The following is a 17,500-nucleotide window of genomic DNA, read 5'->3' as shown; positions in this document are numbered from 1 at the left end:
CTTCTCTCCTTTCTCCACTCTCTTTCTCTCTTTCTCTCTTTCTCTCTTTCTCTAACCTCACTCTTTCTCCTTCTTCTCTTCCATTTAGGCCGATGGCCGCCCTTGTCTGCTCCTGCCTCAGCCTACTGAGTTTGCAGGTGGCTTTTTGCATGTTTTTGTGGCTGCTGTGTTTAATTCACCAGGCCGCATATAAAACACGTGTGTGTCATCAAAATGGTGCTAAGTGATCACTGGGATACCCTAAAAAAAGGGGGGGGGGACTTGTAGTCTTTAGGAGGGATGAGATTATTTGGGCCATACTGATTTCAAAGGCATGTGCCATTTACTCTGAACAATAGTGGGAATTAGTGTAAATAAATGGTCCACAATCACAATACAAAAAAGGAAAAATAAACAAAAAGGCAGACTTGGCACCTAGTGTTCATCGCATGAAGGTTCCGAGGCTCGCTGGCGGGTCAACCATAAAGACAGGACGAACGCGCCATGACGAATCCAAATAAAAACTCTATATAGGCCTATCTTGCGCCAGCATTGGAGTTTGAGCAGGAAAGTGGTACTGACTGAACCTACAACTGAAACTGTCAAGTGTGTCGCTGCTGCTCACTGAAGCCTATTATTTCCGCTGGCTCCGGCTATCGTGCCAAACACACCAGCGAGGTCAGTTTGGGCCGCATGATAGCCTATGTGGCCTGCACGAGACACTGTCGGAACAGCCCGGGTCTTTCCCGTAAGCTGCAACCGAAAGAGGAGAGCTCGTGACCTAGACTGCACGTCACGGATGGACAACCGAGTTGGACAGAGCAAGTGCAACGTTTTGACTTTATTTCCTAAATAAATTATGAACGCGTGGTTGGGCATCCCGGTGCGTTTTGAAACGTGAAAATATCCACACGCTGGGAAACAATGGGTGGATGTTCTGTCCAAAATCTCAATAAAAGTCGCACAATTAAATGTAAAAAAAAACCACCATCACTGCTATTCAGAACTAATATAGCCATATCATTAAATTGAACAAAATGGGCGTTCTTTTTCATGGCTAATATGAACACACATTTTCTCAAGCAAAAGAGAAATGTTCGATAGCCAACTACGCATGGTCATTTTTGCATCATGCCAAAATAACGCCAAGTCATTCTCCTTTCTATCCATACCCTGACCGCCGTTCTCTGGAGCACAATAGGCTTGCACCTGGCTGCAACACGCCGTGGAAGAAAAAAAAATTGTGAAAAAAAGCCTACAACCTACAGCCTACAACCTACAGCCTACAACCCTCCAAAAATGATTTAGATGAATGTAGATTAGCAATGATTCCAGCAACACCTCTGAAAAGTAGGCAATCACCAAACCAGCCAAATAACAAAGATGCGCATGGCACACAGAGGGGCTGGAATAGCGAGCCTGATCTCGAAGGATTGCGTCTCATTTATCACGCAAACCAAACTCAAAATTGCGTCAATATAAGGACGCATTCTCTTTTATGTCACACATGCGCAGTGGCCACTCTGCTGTCTGGAGCCCCCATGACATCTTTGTAGCCTAATTTACTGAAAAATAAGCCGCTATTCATGTTGCTCCACATAACCGCATATTGCAACTTCATAATTAAATCCCCACAACAAAATACTGAGCTTATGGGCTATTTTAGTCACATTTTAATTCCTAGACAAAAGTCTGTTTTGCTAGGATATTAATAAAATAACAGAACCTGTTTTATCCTATACGAGAGCATTTGTAGTATTTGTCCAGAAGACTTTTGTGGCTGAAAACCATTCAACCAGTAAGTTTTTTGAAATATTCATTGTAAATAACCCTGATGTACCGCCACTGTTTATGATGATGTCATTTCATCGCGACCTCCATGCATTGGATTGTGGATTTGATTGTACTGCCTGCAGTCTGATGTGGTTTGGCTGAGCTTTATTCATCAATTGGTAAGTTAATCTGATAAATTAGATATTTATGATCTACCCTATTTGAATGCTTGACACAGCGGCACATCGGGATGATCATGCAATTTGTTTATATTCCCACTTCATTTGTTAAGCTAACTTGGTTTTACGAGCTAGCGGCTTCTACACCCGTATTGTATTGCTCGCGTGATTTGTGATGTTAACAGTTTGTTTAGTCCATAATTTATTAACGTGGTTGTTTATATGCGTGCCATCTCAGCCACATCCACCTCTGGTTTGCATGTAACATCAAAATTAGCTGCAAGTTCAGTGTGGTGCAACTAAGTTAGCCTTACCAAAGGTGTTGTATGTTCTCCCTTTCCAAGGTCTCTGGCTTTTCCAAATTCGACATTAGCTCAATTTGCATCACTAACTAATCAGTATTAATGTGTATTTTGTGTGCAAAGTGCCGTTGAAAATATCTGAAACAGGAGATCTGAACAGAAATAAGGGGAGCTATTAAGTCACACCAACCTAATTGTCTCTTCTAAGCACAATCTTCTTGTTGATTTAATGCATGTCATATTTTCCATCCTCTCCAAATATGACAACATTGTCTTCATATGGCTGTTTGTATGCATTATCTAACTGAAGTTGTGTGTGGTTTTCCTGTTGCACATTTAAGAAACTTACTATTTCTTTTGGTCTAAATCTTACTTTACAGTTTTACGTCTCCAGTTTTCCCTGAGGTCCAAAATATTCAGTGGAGTGAAACTGTTGATGGGTAAGTAGTAGTTTCATTTAATTCATATGCTGTGTTTTTTCACTGAAGTACAACACAAATCTCAATCCCTCTTTATCAGATCTCATTCTATCTGGTGACATTAGGATATAATTATCAATATTATAAATGCCGTTTTTAGGCATGTCCTTTGTATGTTCACAAAACCTATGAACAAAAGAGAGTGGCCTAGCAAAACCAAAGAGGCACATTAATACTGTAAAAATGACAATGACAGCATAGACGAGCATCATCATATTGGCTGAGAGGACACTATGATACCTCTTCCTTACGATGGTGAATAGTAGATGAGCTGGATAAAAGAGGGGTTAGAGTTTATGCAAATAGTCTTCCCTTAAAAATATCTACCCCCTGCAACCTTGTATGGAAATGGTCTCATCTTGAAAATCACTTGTATTGATATCATTAATACAATTGCTGAGGGGGTTAGTAGACTTAAGTCAGTAATGTGTATTTCCATTGCATTGGTTAATGTGCTGTCTGTTCAAAGTAAGATTTAATATCTATTGGTTGTGTTTCTGTCAGAAGTACAGTGCATTACCAGGCGAATACACCGATGGCGACAAGATCAAGCGACAGAGAATCGCTGGACTGTGCAGCAAGAGTGATAGAAGTATGTCCGTTAAAAGCAGAATGCAAGCAGTCCAACATTCCAATTGGCTGTGGCGACTGTTTGCAATACCACATCATAGCTAATTTCAATAATAAGTAAAACTACAAACTGTCGCTCAAGTCGCGCGAATTGCCTCTAGTTTCCCGAATCACTTTTGTTGCGCGACTCAATGCAAAGTCAATTACTTCCGTCGCTGGAATCGCTGATGTAGTGCTTGGTCTATTTGTAACGGATATGTTGTGGTAGGCTATTCACCTTCTATTCTTGCTATGGTTCATTCTTCTGTTTCAGCAGCAAAATGTAACAAGCTTGTCCTGGAGGACTGCTCTTATGGGGAATGCTGTGGAGGAGAGACAGGCAGACTGTGGTCCATCGTGTGTGTGCTCCCAGTGCGTTAATACAATACACGGACAGTCCTTTTTTTAAGTAAGATTTTCATATTCTCCTGGACCAATGATGAAAATTTGTATTGATCAAACAAGAAAAATGAAAGGAGGAATAATATCCATTTATATAATCATTCAATGTGTCATTATGCATGTTTTTGTAATTTCACAGTGACACTTTTACATGTAGTTAAACACATTTCATATACAGACAAAAAATGTGCTAGGCTCCAGTGCTTGAGATTGTGACTGATGTAGACTTTGCAGCTGCACATTTAGTCCAGCAGATGGCAGGATTAAGCTTACAAATCAAATAGTGACAATTAACAAAAGGCATGACCTCAATGGGTGGCTGAACTGGTAGAAACACTTTTAGATGTTATGTTTAGTCATGGGAACTTGTGCCCAAGTCATGGAAAAGTCATGGACATTTGTTGGTTAAAAATGTCTTTGAACTCTGATTGGTTGCGTTTCTGTGAAAAGTGGCACATTTAAAAAGATGCATTTCTGCATGTTGCTGTCTTTCTTTAGCCTCCTAGTTTCATAATCAAAAAGCAAGTTCACAGTAAGTAGTTTTGGTATTTTGGGCAGGTCTTTGATGTGCCGATTTAATGTAGTGGTGCGCTGCTTTCTTCATCTACACCTTTCTTCATCCACACCTACTGGTGCTATCACAATAACTGATGTACACTTCTGTCTGTGTTGTTTTCAGGTGCAACCAGAGGAATAATGTGATCGAGAGGAAGAGTGGCCCCATACATTGCTTGACCTGGAGCCTACCAAAGTCTAAGGTCTCAGGTAGGCAGCAATTGTGGGAATGTTGTTGGAATGTATTGTGTGTTGGCGTTACAGGGCATTCCACTCATTTCTTTGTGGTTAGACGATTCAATGTCATGAATGTCAGCCAAATCACTGGGGTACTAACATACTGTATGCTTTTTAACTAACCTTCTGTCTAAATTGGAAAAAACACTACTAACATGATGTTTGCCCAAGTATTGACACTACATCTTATGTGACATTTTTATGGTCGCCCTTTTACATGAAACTTAGTATGTTTCATAAGGGGCCAGTGCACAGTATGTTAGCATTTGACCACCACTGTTTGAGGTGCTGAGGAAATATCTTCAACTCCTCAACATGATGCAATTTCAAATGCCTGAATCTGGACTCATGTACCCTCCACAAGCCGTACACAAGTTTTGATGAGCCTGATTGAAATTAAAGAGATGAAAACTAAGGTGTTCACTCTTAAATTAGAGCTGATACTAATAGTATTACTGATAGTTCACAGTTTGTAATCATAATTTTAGCATTCCTGTTTAATGATGGAATGCTCTTGCTGAGGACTGCTGATTCTGCTGTGTTGTGTTTTGTAGTTGGTGTTAATGTTGTTGTTTTTTTTATATGGCCATATGCACCGTCATATATTACTCATGCCCATGCATGTATATTTATTTTGTTTTGCAGGTGTCTCCAGAAGAACACATCCCAATGAAGACCCCAGTCATAGTCATCAACTTGACAGCTCAGCCTGTTACTTGAACTGTGTTCTTAGAGACAAGTGTAACTGAGGTGTTTCCACACAGTCTGTCCCCCTTAGATCTTGAACTTGCCACCTCCTAGTCAACGCATCGGTTCGAGTATGGGAGGCACAGCACGATACCGCTGAGCTAAATGACCAGTCCCATAGCTCTGCGCTGCTGGTACTGTATGAGGCTTCGGGAGGGAGGTTTATTATCCTTCCACGCCACACTCTGCTAGTTGGCCTCCGTTACACAAGCTCGAATAATCCAAGCAGCCAATCCAACTTCTTCAGCACTGCCTTTGAACACTATGAACAACCACTCAGAACCACTGGTCCTAGAACTAATGACCACATTATACTGTTAAAGGTCCACTGTGTAGGATGGTGATCAGAGCAGGTATTGCACCTATGCTGCTCATTGCAACTGTGCTACCTATTGTCCATTTTGACTTTTGAATTTTCAAGAATTTTACCAAGTATTTACTAGTATGTACCAATATTTACTAGTATGACCAAAATACAGTACATTATGCAACTAAATTCAAGATGGTGGACAATGGACTCCTTTCATGTTTTCATGAAAAGTGAAATTTTCCCAGTCATAATGAATACTCAGAATTTGATGGTGGTAAGTATTCTGAAAAAGGTTACATTTGTGAATGGCCGGAATGAATTCTGGAAAGAAACTGCTTAAAAATATTACACAGCGTACCTTTTAACATTTCATCTGTAGTAACAGAATGTAGCGTTTCTCAGCTGCAACTCAAACCTAGACCCTCTTTCGTGGTGGTTGTTGTAATGACACACTAAAAGCGATAATATCTGCATGAAGATGCTCAGAAAGTGTCACTGGATATATACCTTGATAAAAGCAACAGAATCTTCAAAGAAGAACAGATACAAAATGGGATGCATGTATCATGACATTCCAACTGGTTGCAGTGATATTCACGGAAATGTCTAATGCCTTTTCACCATTAACTTAAACTTCTTTTCAGGTCTGTTCTTGTCTCTTTGTTATGATTGAATTAGGAGTTTTAATTTACACAAAAGCTGACACATTTCCCACCTTTCTGTTAAGACTTGGTCCTAAGTGTTCTGATTTGTTTGCCTTTTTATACCTTGTGAATAATGATGATTTTTGAATGATTTTTAATAAACTGTTTTGATCATTACATTGCACGTCTTAGTTATTTACAGGATTTTTGTCACAGTCCCTGGAGATGTGTGGGTTTAGGTGCGTTGCACAAGGGCACTTCAGCTGAGGATGTCGGGCGAGGTAAAGCTGGGATTCAAACATGCAACCCTCTGATCTTAAACTCATTTCCTCAAGCATTAGACCACGACTGATCACCTTGTTTTACTGGTGATTTCATGTTTAATGCAATAAATAAAACATCTTAGCATTGATGATGCCCTTAGTAATTACTGTCATTGTCTTTTGAAAGTATGATCACTGCATTTTGGTCATGGTTATAAGGCCAAGTTAGGCTAACACTGACTTGAGGAGTCTTCAGTGCAGCATATTGATAAAGTCCAGACACTGAGTTAGTTGATTCAATACAGTATGGACAATGAGTCTTTTTGGGCTGCATTATGAAGGAGAGCTGGCCCAAAACCTGGTTTAGTATGTGTTGGTGTTGAATACTCAATAGAAAGGCAGGAGCAAAGTGAAATTATATCATGCAGTCTTGTACATTCCTTATGATGTTTAAAGACTACATTCACCATTTCTAGCTACCTTCTAGACCCATAAAATGTGGTAAGCTATGACATGCTGATGTGTGCTTACAACAACTGTAATCCAATCATGGCATGTAGTTCATGGAATTACATATTACTTGGGTCTCAGATTAAAACTATGCATGTGACATAAAATAATATTACCTAAAGCATTTTCTGAAATCTAATTGCACTCTCTGTTGCATCCCTTTTATGATAAGAAAAATACAGCCACATGAAATTACACCATGCAGTCTTCTGTACACCAGTGATACACATATTTCAAGACCACTAGGATTCTATCACCATTTCCAGATACTTTATAGGCTGGTAGAATGTTGATTATATGCTACCAGGACATTCTGACATGTCCATACAACAACTCACCCAGGCATGGCCTGTATTCTAAAGAATTGTATTATTTGAACCCAAGATTAAAGCCATGCATGTGACATACAATAATTTCCTGAATTATGCTGTGTAATCTAATTGCAATTTACACACTCACTGGTTCTGTTAGCACCCACCTTATACACCACATGTTATCCTTAATCCAACAGGGGTTTCATCATTTTCATTTTGTTTCATCATTTTCAATTTGTGTAATCCCTAACAGTAACATAATGTTCCACATGCTCATATTTGTTTTCAATAACTGCCCTATAACTCTATTACAGGCTATTCATTATGGAATTCGTGATAATTAGGGTTAGGGTTACCATTTCTAATTTCCTTTTATTGCAGGATGACAAAATTTGGTATGAAATAACAATCTGTAACTAAAAACATGGGATTGGAGTCTGATTGTGGATTACTCATTGTTAAACTCAATAGCGCCCCCTAGGAATTCTTTTTTTTTGACATTTTTGGCACCATCTGCTACATGCAACAATCTGGAAATCTAAAATTTGGCATATAACATCTTTGTGTCTCCCAGAATAAGTAAGTTAAGTCAAATTACAGATTTCCTAGCCACAGACTCTGTAGCGCCCCCTAGAATTTCATGCACTTTCTCTCTTTTTGACAACTTTGGCCCCACCCCCTTGGAATTCAAAAGTACATACAGACTTCATATTGGATATGTCACTTATATAGGTCACACTGAACATGTGAGTGAAGTCAAAATGCAGCCAACACATTTGCAGACTCAATAGCGCCCCCTAGAAATTCAATTTTTTGTCAGTTTTTCCTCATTTTTGACCCAGTCTACAGCCAACACATTAAAAGGTAGAAGCCTGCAATTTGGTATGTTAGATCTATGTGTCACACAGAATGTAAAAAAAAAAAAAAATTACAACTTCCGTGTTCACTGGCTCTATAGCGCCCCCTAGAAATTCCACATTTTTTATTTTTGGCCCCGCCTCCCAGTCACATACAAGCAGGTAGAGGGCCAATATTTTACAGATATGTTTTGTCACTATAGCCTCTATCAAAATATGTGCCATATGTTGACATTCCATGAAAAAAAAAGGTGTTACCGCCTACCAAGCTGTAAATGGCTCCTTCGCTTCTTTTAATGGTTAACCCTTTTTAGGATGGCTGTGGGCTAAGCATCGACAGAGCATGAAAATTTGGTGTAATACAGTTTTTTTTTTGCAGATCATGTATTTCTGCATCAAGACAAGTCAAAATAAGAATGTTTTGATGTTTTTTGACCAATTTATTGACTTTTAAGCAGATTAAAAGTCTCATAACCGTTGGATGCCAAAATTACACATGGCAAGCATTTCCCTTTCCCCACAGTGGCTACTATTAGTCAAATCCTGAAAAATGGTTAATATAATTTCAGCACATATCCATTTGTCAATTCAAGAACATATTGGGATGTGTAAGTGGGTAATATAATGATTTATTAACTTAAAATTAACCAACCGTCATAGCCGTTTCCTACCAAAATTATGCATTTCCAAGCATCCCAAGTTTGCCCCACAGTGGCTACATTGACTCAAATACCTGAAAATTGGTGATTTATTTCACCACAGCACACATGGCTTTGTCAATCCAGCACATATGGGGATGTTTAAGTCAGTTTTCAATCATTTATTTACTTATAAGTATCAAAAGTCTTAGTCGCTTGCTGGCAAAATGATGCATTTCCAAGCAATTCAGGATGTCCCACGGTGGCTATTGAATCAATCGTCTAAATCTTGGATTATTTCCTATCAACTTGCCAATTCAAGTGCATATGTGGATGTTAAAGAGAGTTTTAAGGATGTATGGACATAAAAGTAGGCTACCAAAACTCATAGCTTGCTGCCAAAATAAGCATTGCCGTTCCCCCCAGTGGCTAACATTGATCAAATCATGCTGGATTATTTCTGGCAAGGCGTATGTTCACCTATCAATTAAACTAAAATGTGGATATTCAAGTGGGTTTTGAATTAGGCTATGTTAGTTATGTGTGTAGGCAAAACATAACCTATTTTACAGAAAAAAAATAAAAAAAACGCACCTGGCAGCATATCCAAAACGGTCTCCAGATTTGACATTGCAAAACTGTTTTTTATTTTTTTATTTTAGAATGGCACACACTGGCCTAGTAAGCACAACTCAAAATACATATTTACAAGTGGGTTTGAAGGATCCAAGCCAGGAGTATTAAGACAAAATGCCAAAATCAAAAATCTGAAATAAAGTTAGGCCAAACTAAATACCATTTGTTTTGTGTTGGTACGGTAATATTGTTTTGTGTGTAATATTTTTTCTAGTATTATTTCCAGAGTAAGACAATACTACTGCTGCCCATTAACAGATGATAGGCGACCTTTTTAAATGAATACTTACCATCCGTCATGACATTCAAAGTAGGCTATTTGTTATGACCCGCCATTTTGAATGTCCAGAAATAGAAATTTTAGCTGCAAAACTTACTATACTTTGGTCATACTATTAGATATCACTTTAGACCTATATTTTAGTAATTAATCATGAAAAGATCTAATTTGGCAGGGCAATGGGCAGCACTGTTTATCAATGAGCAGCATAGTTGCAATACTCTGGCCAACATCCTACACAGCGCCCTTTAAGTAACCTAATTATGTAAACGAATTGGTCCATTGCCATTCTGGTAACAGCTAATTTAGGTCTACAGGGGTAGTGCTTTAAAATGTTGACATACACTCTTCTCCATCATCATGTATGGTAGTTCATAGTGTGTTACATATAAATGACCTGTTTCATTGGCCCTGGGCCCACGTCATATTCCTCTGACAACCAAATTTCATGTTCAAGTCTTGTTACAACATACATTAATGGTGTATGTGGGCCAACTGTGTAATACACATTTGAAATGATCCCATGGGCTGCATGAAATTAAGATTTTGCCCCCAGTGTTATGTACAATAAAACTGTAAACAATACGCTACACACAGAGCTGTCAAAGTCTAGCCATACCAGACGTTTATTTCACTGAACTCGCATCCCAGCATGCCCTGCACAAATGTTATTATGTCGTCTTCAAGTAGCATCAGGAAATATGAAATATCAGCACAGGCAACAGAGCAGACATAACATTTCCCCCCTCCCCAGGGGAGACCCAGGAACATCATTCATATTGTCAGAGTACATAGTCCCTGAGATGGCCCGGACGGGCCGGTCGCCTCCAGGTCTGTTGCAGTAGGCGGCGGCACCTTGCGAACACGGCGGAAAATGGCGCGACCCAGCTGCTCAGTCACTTGCAGTGGGGCAGAACAGAATGACTTGAGCTTGTGGCCCCGGGTAGGCCTGCGGATCCTCAATCAGTCCAGTGGAGCAAGTGTGGGGCTTTTAACCCTGTGGGAGCGGTCAAAGCACTGTTTCACTCTGCGTTGATGATTTGGCGACCCTGCTGCTCCAGTGTCTGGTGTCCCGTCGCGCACCATGCGGGGCAGGTGGTAGTGGGCCAACAGGGAACCGCAGACGATCCAAAGGTAAAGGCAGTTCGGCCTAAGTTTAATGTGAAGACTAGCAAAAAACACATTCTATTCATTTAACATATACTCAACTCCAAGCTCAAACCTGATAAAGGCATATAGTATATTGACAATTCAGAATTCAAAACAAGGACCAACCAGATGTGTCAATTACGTAGTTTTTGACAAAGTTTTGTATAAAAAATCACCTGTCACATCGACTTGACTGGTCCCTTGAAGAAGAAATATTACAGACTGGACACACAATTCAGAATCGTGGCAGAGCCAATCATTAATTTATCCACATCTATTCAAACCACCTGAATTAAAATAATACTTATAGGGATCGTGTAGAATTATACTGTGAGTCGGCATGCAGCCGTCTGGCATGCCATGACCAAGTGAAGACGTATGGCAGTTCTTCAGTCACTTGGTCATAATGCGCATCCTTGGATGGGAGAGAGGAGGGACAATTCGGCATGACAGTCTGGTAGATGAAAGATGTTGGCGAGTCTGGAGGTTGCGGAAGCAGATACTCCTGTACCTCTACCCGCGGAGGGCAGCAGGCTGAACAGCTTGTATGCGTTGTGGTATCACTGCCAATAATCAGTCCTTCATAGGTGAAAAGGTGGTAAATGTCTTGCTTGAGGAAGTGGGGTCCCAGAAGCCTTGTTGTAGTCTGTGCAACTTCCACCCCCACATAGTGATGATGAATCTATGGAATTCGTTGACACACTGGAAACAACAAAAAAACAGGAGTATAAATTTAAAACAAATATATACATTTTTTGAAAGCAGAGATATATACACAGAAAACATATACATAACAATCTCAAATTAAATACAGATTCAGACATTACATTGGCTTTCCACTTGTTGCTGCATTTGGGGGGGAAATGATACATTTTTTAGTGTACTCATCCCCTCAACTTTCAAGCCAGTTTGTGGGGAGACTCATCTCGTCTGAGAGAAAGCTCCCCTACATAACAAAAGCATTCATTCCTAATCTGTAATTCATATCCCTATGCACTTACTTTATCCTGCTTACACACGATCAGCTAGGTCTTCGTTTTTACAATGGTTTACTTGTATACAGCTGGCCTACACCTGTGTTCACTCCCCACACTCTGATCCACATGATACACATTTGGATAAAAGTGTCCTGCTTAATGCATTGTAATGTAATATTAATGTGATATAATCACAAAACCAAAACAACAACTAAACTGTACTTAAGTTAACCTTCATCTACTTGGGTGGGTTATAAAGAATGTCAAGTAGACATATTCTTTTCAGCTTTACAATTAGAGGGTGATATTTGTGGGGAGATCTACAAACACAACTGGAAGGTATGGCATGGTCCATTCTGCAGGAGCAGAAAACTGAGCAATGTGTGCGGTGTGGGGGAGACAATATGGTTAGGTTGAGAAATATGGCTTAACTAACTTCTACTGTGATCCCCCGCATAGTACAACGGACGTAAGACACTTTACCACGGACAGATTTTGGGTGGTCTATTGTACCCCAAGTTGATGGCCTTTCACAAAACATCACAGGCAAGGATAATGAGAGCGCAACTTGAAAAAGAATTTCTTTTTCGACAAGATAAAGTAAAACATTACCTGCAACCAAACTGGCAGCGTGGTTCACGCTCATCAGCTTCCTTAGCACATACCCATTAGATCCTGTGAAAAGTGTTTAACATGCAATGAAATTAGAGGTGTTCCTGCCATGTATTGTGAAAACTAAAAAAAGCGGAACAGGCTAATGACTAATCTTGCAGAAGCGAGGTATTGTATGGGTGGTGTGTAGAGTCAAGTCATTATCTTGTCATTTTTCTTCATAATGCACAGGCGGTTATACAAGTAAAATGAAAATGCTCACTCTATGCCATGTCAGGATCATAGACATACACAAGACTGCCAGTTACAGGACTGGACAAGCAGCGTTGGTGCATTGTTTGTTACAGAGGGCCAGGCCAGTTCTTTAGGTCGTGGAGGTCCTGAGGGAGTGCAGGTAAGGTGGCCAGGGAAGGTGCAGTCCCAACATGTTCGGTCACATAGGAGCTGTCTGGTATGTGTGGTATGCGTGTTGCATGTGTGTGTCCGTTTTCCATCGAGGGACAGGATCAACAAGCCTATGTAAACAGTAGGATGTCCCAAACGCAAACAGGTCATTTGTGTAATCTGGGGCTTCCACTTTTTTCCCTTTGGATGCTTCATCAGGTAGGGGCCTCTAAAACTTGGTCGAGTAGACTAATACTGTGGCACTCCAAGGTAACATTTTCTTTTAAATTATTTGGCGTACTATGCTTACGTGTTTCGATCCTATGTCCCCCTTCCTCCAAGGGCATAGTAAAAAATGTTAAAACCCTTTAGGAGTTTGTGGGCCCTCAGCAGTTGGCTCCTATGTATGATGTTGCTGGTATGTTGGGTTGTAAAGGTCCAGACGTTATTGTTGGGAGTGTATGAATGGGATAGTGGGGGTAGTGTGTTTAGAGAATGCCAAAAATCGCACATATAGCAGTGTAGTCAGTAGATCCACCATCCAAAAAAAAAAATACAAAGATGAGAGTCTGGGGGTGAAATGGCAATGAATTTGATGTGGCAAAATAGAAGTCACACTGACCGACCAGTATGAACAAAATTGTGCAGTTTGTGTTGCTTACCTGCAAAGTTTGTCTCCTGGAAGTAGGAGGGGGAGGGCTGGATTATCGACGGAGCTGGACAGGATGAAAATTTCCTGGGAATGGTTTGAAGAGGGCCAGTCGGGGTGCCCGAAGTGTCATACACTACCCCTCGCTGCAGCTCCCTGGATCAGCTGGTTGGTTGGCACTGCCTGGCTGAGGAGCTGGATTTCTGTTTGTTGTCCCCCCATGATTGGTAGACCCTTTTGAATATCCGTTGACCAGCATGATCTATGTAGGGTGGGAACATGGAGCTAATATCCACAAAGATGGGTGTGTATACAGCAGGGGTGGAAAGTATTTTCATGTCCCTTACAGGGGCATACTATCCCCACCCCTCCCCACCGCTCTCCAAAACAAAATAAACATGAGCACGACAGATCTATAACGGACTCTTTCAGGTGTCTTCATAGGACACTTGTCTCAAATGGCAGTGATGTGTTTTTCCAACACCTTGCTTTTTCAGATGAGGGTTTTGGTGTCCAACAATTAACTCTGGTCTTCTTACCAGCTATGTGCTGCTGCTGAAATGTTATAACCAGTCATACACACCCTTGCGCAACGGTACACTTTCAGATGCCTAGGAGGGCGTGCGATTTGGAGAATGCCGAGGGAATGGCCAGGACAAGAACTTATGATGACCATATGACACAAGACTACTACACCTACTGCAACAAAACAACAACAAAAAAACACAAATAACAGTACTAAAAACATTATGGTAAGCTTATTAGTCACACATGCATCTCATTCTTATCAGTTAAAAATAATCATGAAAAAATAAATAAAACAAGCCCCACCCAAATGAAGTGTCGATATACGAGTTGGGGAATTAGAATATGTACATGGGAAATTGGGCCTGTTAACAGAGAATGCATGTGGGAAACAAGGGAGACACAGTTTTTTGGCTGCAATGCAGTTTGGGTGCCATGGTCAATGGGACTTTTGTTTTTTTTTAAATTACTTTGACATTATACTTTAGCTGCTGACCTTTAGTCGAAGCACAAGTATTGGTTACAGGTCCCTGGAGCATGTGGGGTTAGGTCGTGCCCCTTGCTCAAAGGCACCTCAGCCATGGAGCCAATAATAGGGATGGAAAAGTGGGATTCGAACCAGCCCAAAACCCCTGATCTGACGCCCGCCTCTCCTGCTCTAGCTGGCCTACCCTTCATGTATTAGATGTTCAAATGTTTAAGTTCAAACGACATTTACCTCATGTACACAAAAATTGGGAAATTTGGACCGCGCCCATGTAGCCTACATGACAGAAGCTCCAGCGCAGTAAAGGTTTTAAGGACTGAACCATTCCGAACAGGACAAAATATCCTGTCACCCCTGATAGTTGGGGGGGGAGAGAAGAGAGGAGAAGGAAGAGAGAGAGAGAGAGAGAAAGAGATTAGTGAACCTTGGGTCAAGGCCCAAGTGCGTCTGCTTCAGAATGAGATGTCAGATGTACACATCGCGCTATTGACATCTCTTTAGCAGAACTTTGGCGCATCTGACGTCGGGTTTTCAAAGTTCTCTTTGCGTGAATGAGGGGCCGAGATACCGCTTTTGGTAAACCAAAACCAGTATGAAGCGAGTAAATAATTATGGACAAATAATTTGGCCCACGCGAGCAATAATGGGGTTAGGCTAGCTAGGCTCACAGTAGAAGCAGCTGGCTTGGTAAAACCAAACTGTACAGCCAGAAAAGTTTGGCGACTAAACCCAATGATGTGACCTGAGGGATGCATTCAAATATACCAGTTAATTTTGCCACATTCACCGTATCAAGTGAACATTAACTTATCCGTCCAGTCCAATACGGTCCAGCTAAAACCCAGTACACTGGGGAATGCTCCGTAAAATCCACAATTCCAAGAGTGGGTCGCAAAAAAATGAAATCATTGGTGTAGTAGGGGGAGGGGTTTCTGGGGATTTATGATGAAATATTTGAAACTATTCAAAACTTTGTAAGGGGCCTAGGGGTTGTGCGCAAATCCACGCTCTGGACAGATTTATGGCCAATGTTTACAGGGTTCGTTTTAAGTCAATCAAACAAGAAAAAGACTGCTAAAATTCAAAACGTGACTTTAACAGCCCAAAAGAGCTCATATTAGGTTGTTTGGGGGACTAACAAGCATATTTATAATGAAGTCGTTACGTTAAGCAACGTGAAATAACGTTTTTGGTTTTTGTTATAAATAGGCTAACAATAAAGCCACCCTGGGCCGTAAAAGATAGTGCTGGCTAGTGCGCATGTGTGACATTAAAGAGAATGCGTCGTTATATCGACGCAATTTTGGTTTTGGTTTGCGTGATAAATGAGACGCAATTCATTCGAGATCACGTTGGGATAAGCATTTACTTCATTTTATTTTAACAAATCAAGTCATTTTTCATGATTTTCGTTAATTTTCGTTTTTTCAATTATTTTGAGCTTATTTATTTAAATGCCTTCTTGCAATATTTTTTTTAATAGCCTTGACATATAGGCTTGGGCTATTTTGGTTTTGAGGTCTGTCTTATGGAGACATAGGCCCTATTGGATGGCCTACATTATTAACATATAATTACATTATTATTATTATTATTATTATTATTATTATTATTATTATTATTATTGCACTAGAAGGCGGATTGTTTTCCACAGGGTAGGCCTATTATATTACATTATCGCAATAAGGCTTAGGCCTAGGACATATTTCATGCAGAGTAAGAATTAAAAAACAAATCGAATGAGGCTAAATATGAAACATTTTTGCCAAAAAACAATTCTATAATCATATAAAAACACAGTGTTATTTGGGCGCGCTGGTTCCTGAAGTCGCTCACAACACGGTTCAATGTTTAAAAAGATGGGGAAAGCCTTAACTCCGTAGCGTTACTCTGCAAGGCCTTGCTGGGCTGCAGAGAGAAGGTGCCTGGATTTTTCCACTGGTTTCTAAAAGGCTTGGACGGAGTTCAGCTCTCCGGTAAAAGCGAGTTCTACGGGCGACCCGAGGAGAGGGAACGCGGGAGAGAGAGAGGAGGAGGAGGAGAAGGAGAGGAGAGAAGTAGGAGAGGAGAGGAGAAAGAAGAGAGCAGGGAGGGAGAAGAGGAAAAGGGGAACCATGTGTCCCTTTCTCCGTGCGCCATTTTAGGATAACTTATTCAATCAAACGTAGTGGACGAAAAACGTCTAGATTGTAGCCCAAATTCGCTGTCAAAATGTGCAAGTGGACATTTTATTGGTAATCACGGTGCCTAGCCCAGAATGGGCCTGCTGTGTCATTAGTTCAAGCCTATGAGAAGTCCAACTTGGCAGATGATATGACTGTCGTGACTGTCTGGGGTTGAAATAGGCCGACTGGAGTGTCCATGATAAAATAACACTGGGAAGGAGTTACACACATGCTACCTAAGTCAACAAAGCAAGTAGGCCCTACTTTATATTTACAGAGAAAAACGAAGTGCACAATGCAGTGCGCAATGGCATTCAGGCCAAGTTCTCCGAAAGCTTTCCAAATACACCAATAGCCTAAATGAAAAAAAATGTTGTTTATCAAACGTTACCTTCCTAAAAATGTAACAACTAGGCCTATACAAAATGGCATCAGGAGTATTCTAGAAAAAAAAACCAATGCTTGATTTTATTCTGCCACACTTTAAGGGGCGACAGTCCTCCCTGCAGAATTTATGTTATCTTTTATCTTTATCATAATGCCCAAAAGAGAAATTCAACGCAGATGCTTGTTATCAGTCCAAAATATTAGAAGAAGCCCAGACTGTTCATGCTAAAGGCATGTGCTCCTGTTAACTACAAGATTGCCAAGTGGCTAAAGGTTAAAGGCTATATACAGTACAACCAGACATACAAAGAAGGCCACGAAAGTGCCTAAATAACTTTGCCCTAGGTAAATCATGACACTGAGATAAATCATAATAATACATTGTGGACGCTGCAGTCTGTAAGATCGGCTTAAAATGCTAAAGGTCTGCTTAAATGTGCATAAAATGTTG

The 17,500-nt window shown here is 40.5% G+C and overlaps 1 protein-coding gene and 1 long non-coding RNA gene across 3 annotated transcripts in view; one reads left to right on the top strand and one right to left on the bottom strand.

Annotated features, from left to right (window-relative positions):
• Positions 1–17,500, bottom strand: part of LOC134455055 (nuclear factor 1 X-type) — a 157,848-nt gene that overhangs the window by 67,720 nt on the left and 72,628 nt on the right. The window lies entirely within an intron of this gene.
• Positions 1,797–3,683, top strand: LOC134441947 (uncharacterized). The gene is made up of 3 exons (XR_010033259.1): positions 1,797–1,931; positions 2,614–2,673; positions 3,596–3,683. It is a non-coding gene; the product is annotated as an uncharacterized LOC134441947 (long non-coding RNA).

Source organism: Engraulis encrasicolus, chromosome 1, assembly GCF_034702125.1.
Source record: "Engraulis encrasicolus isolate BLACKSEA-1 chromosome 1, IST_EnEncr_1.0, whole genome shotgun sequence".
Classification (NCBI taxonomy): domain Eukaryota; kingdom Metazoa; phylum Chordata; class Actinopteri; order Clupeiformes; family Engraulidae; genus Engraulis; species Engraulis encrasicolus.
Note: the sequence above shows the minus strand (reverse complement) of the source record. Positions and strands in the feature narration are given on the sequence as shown.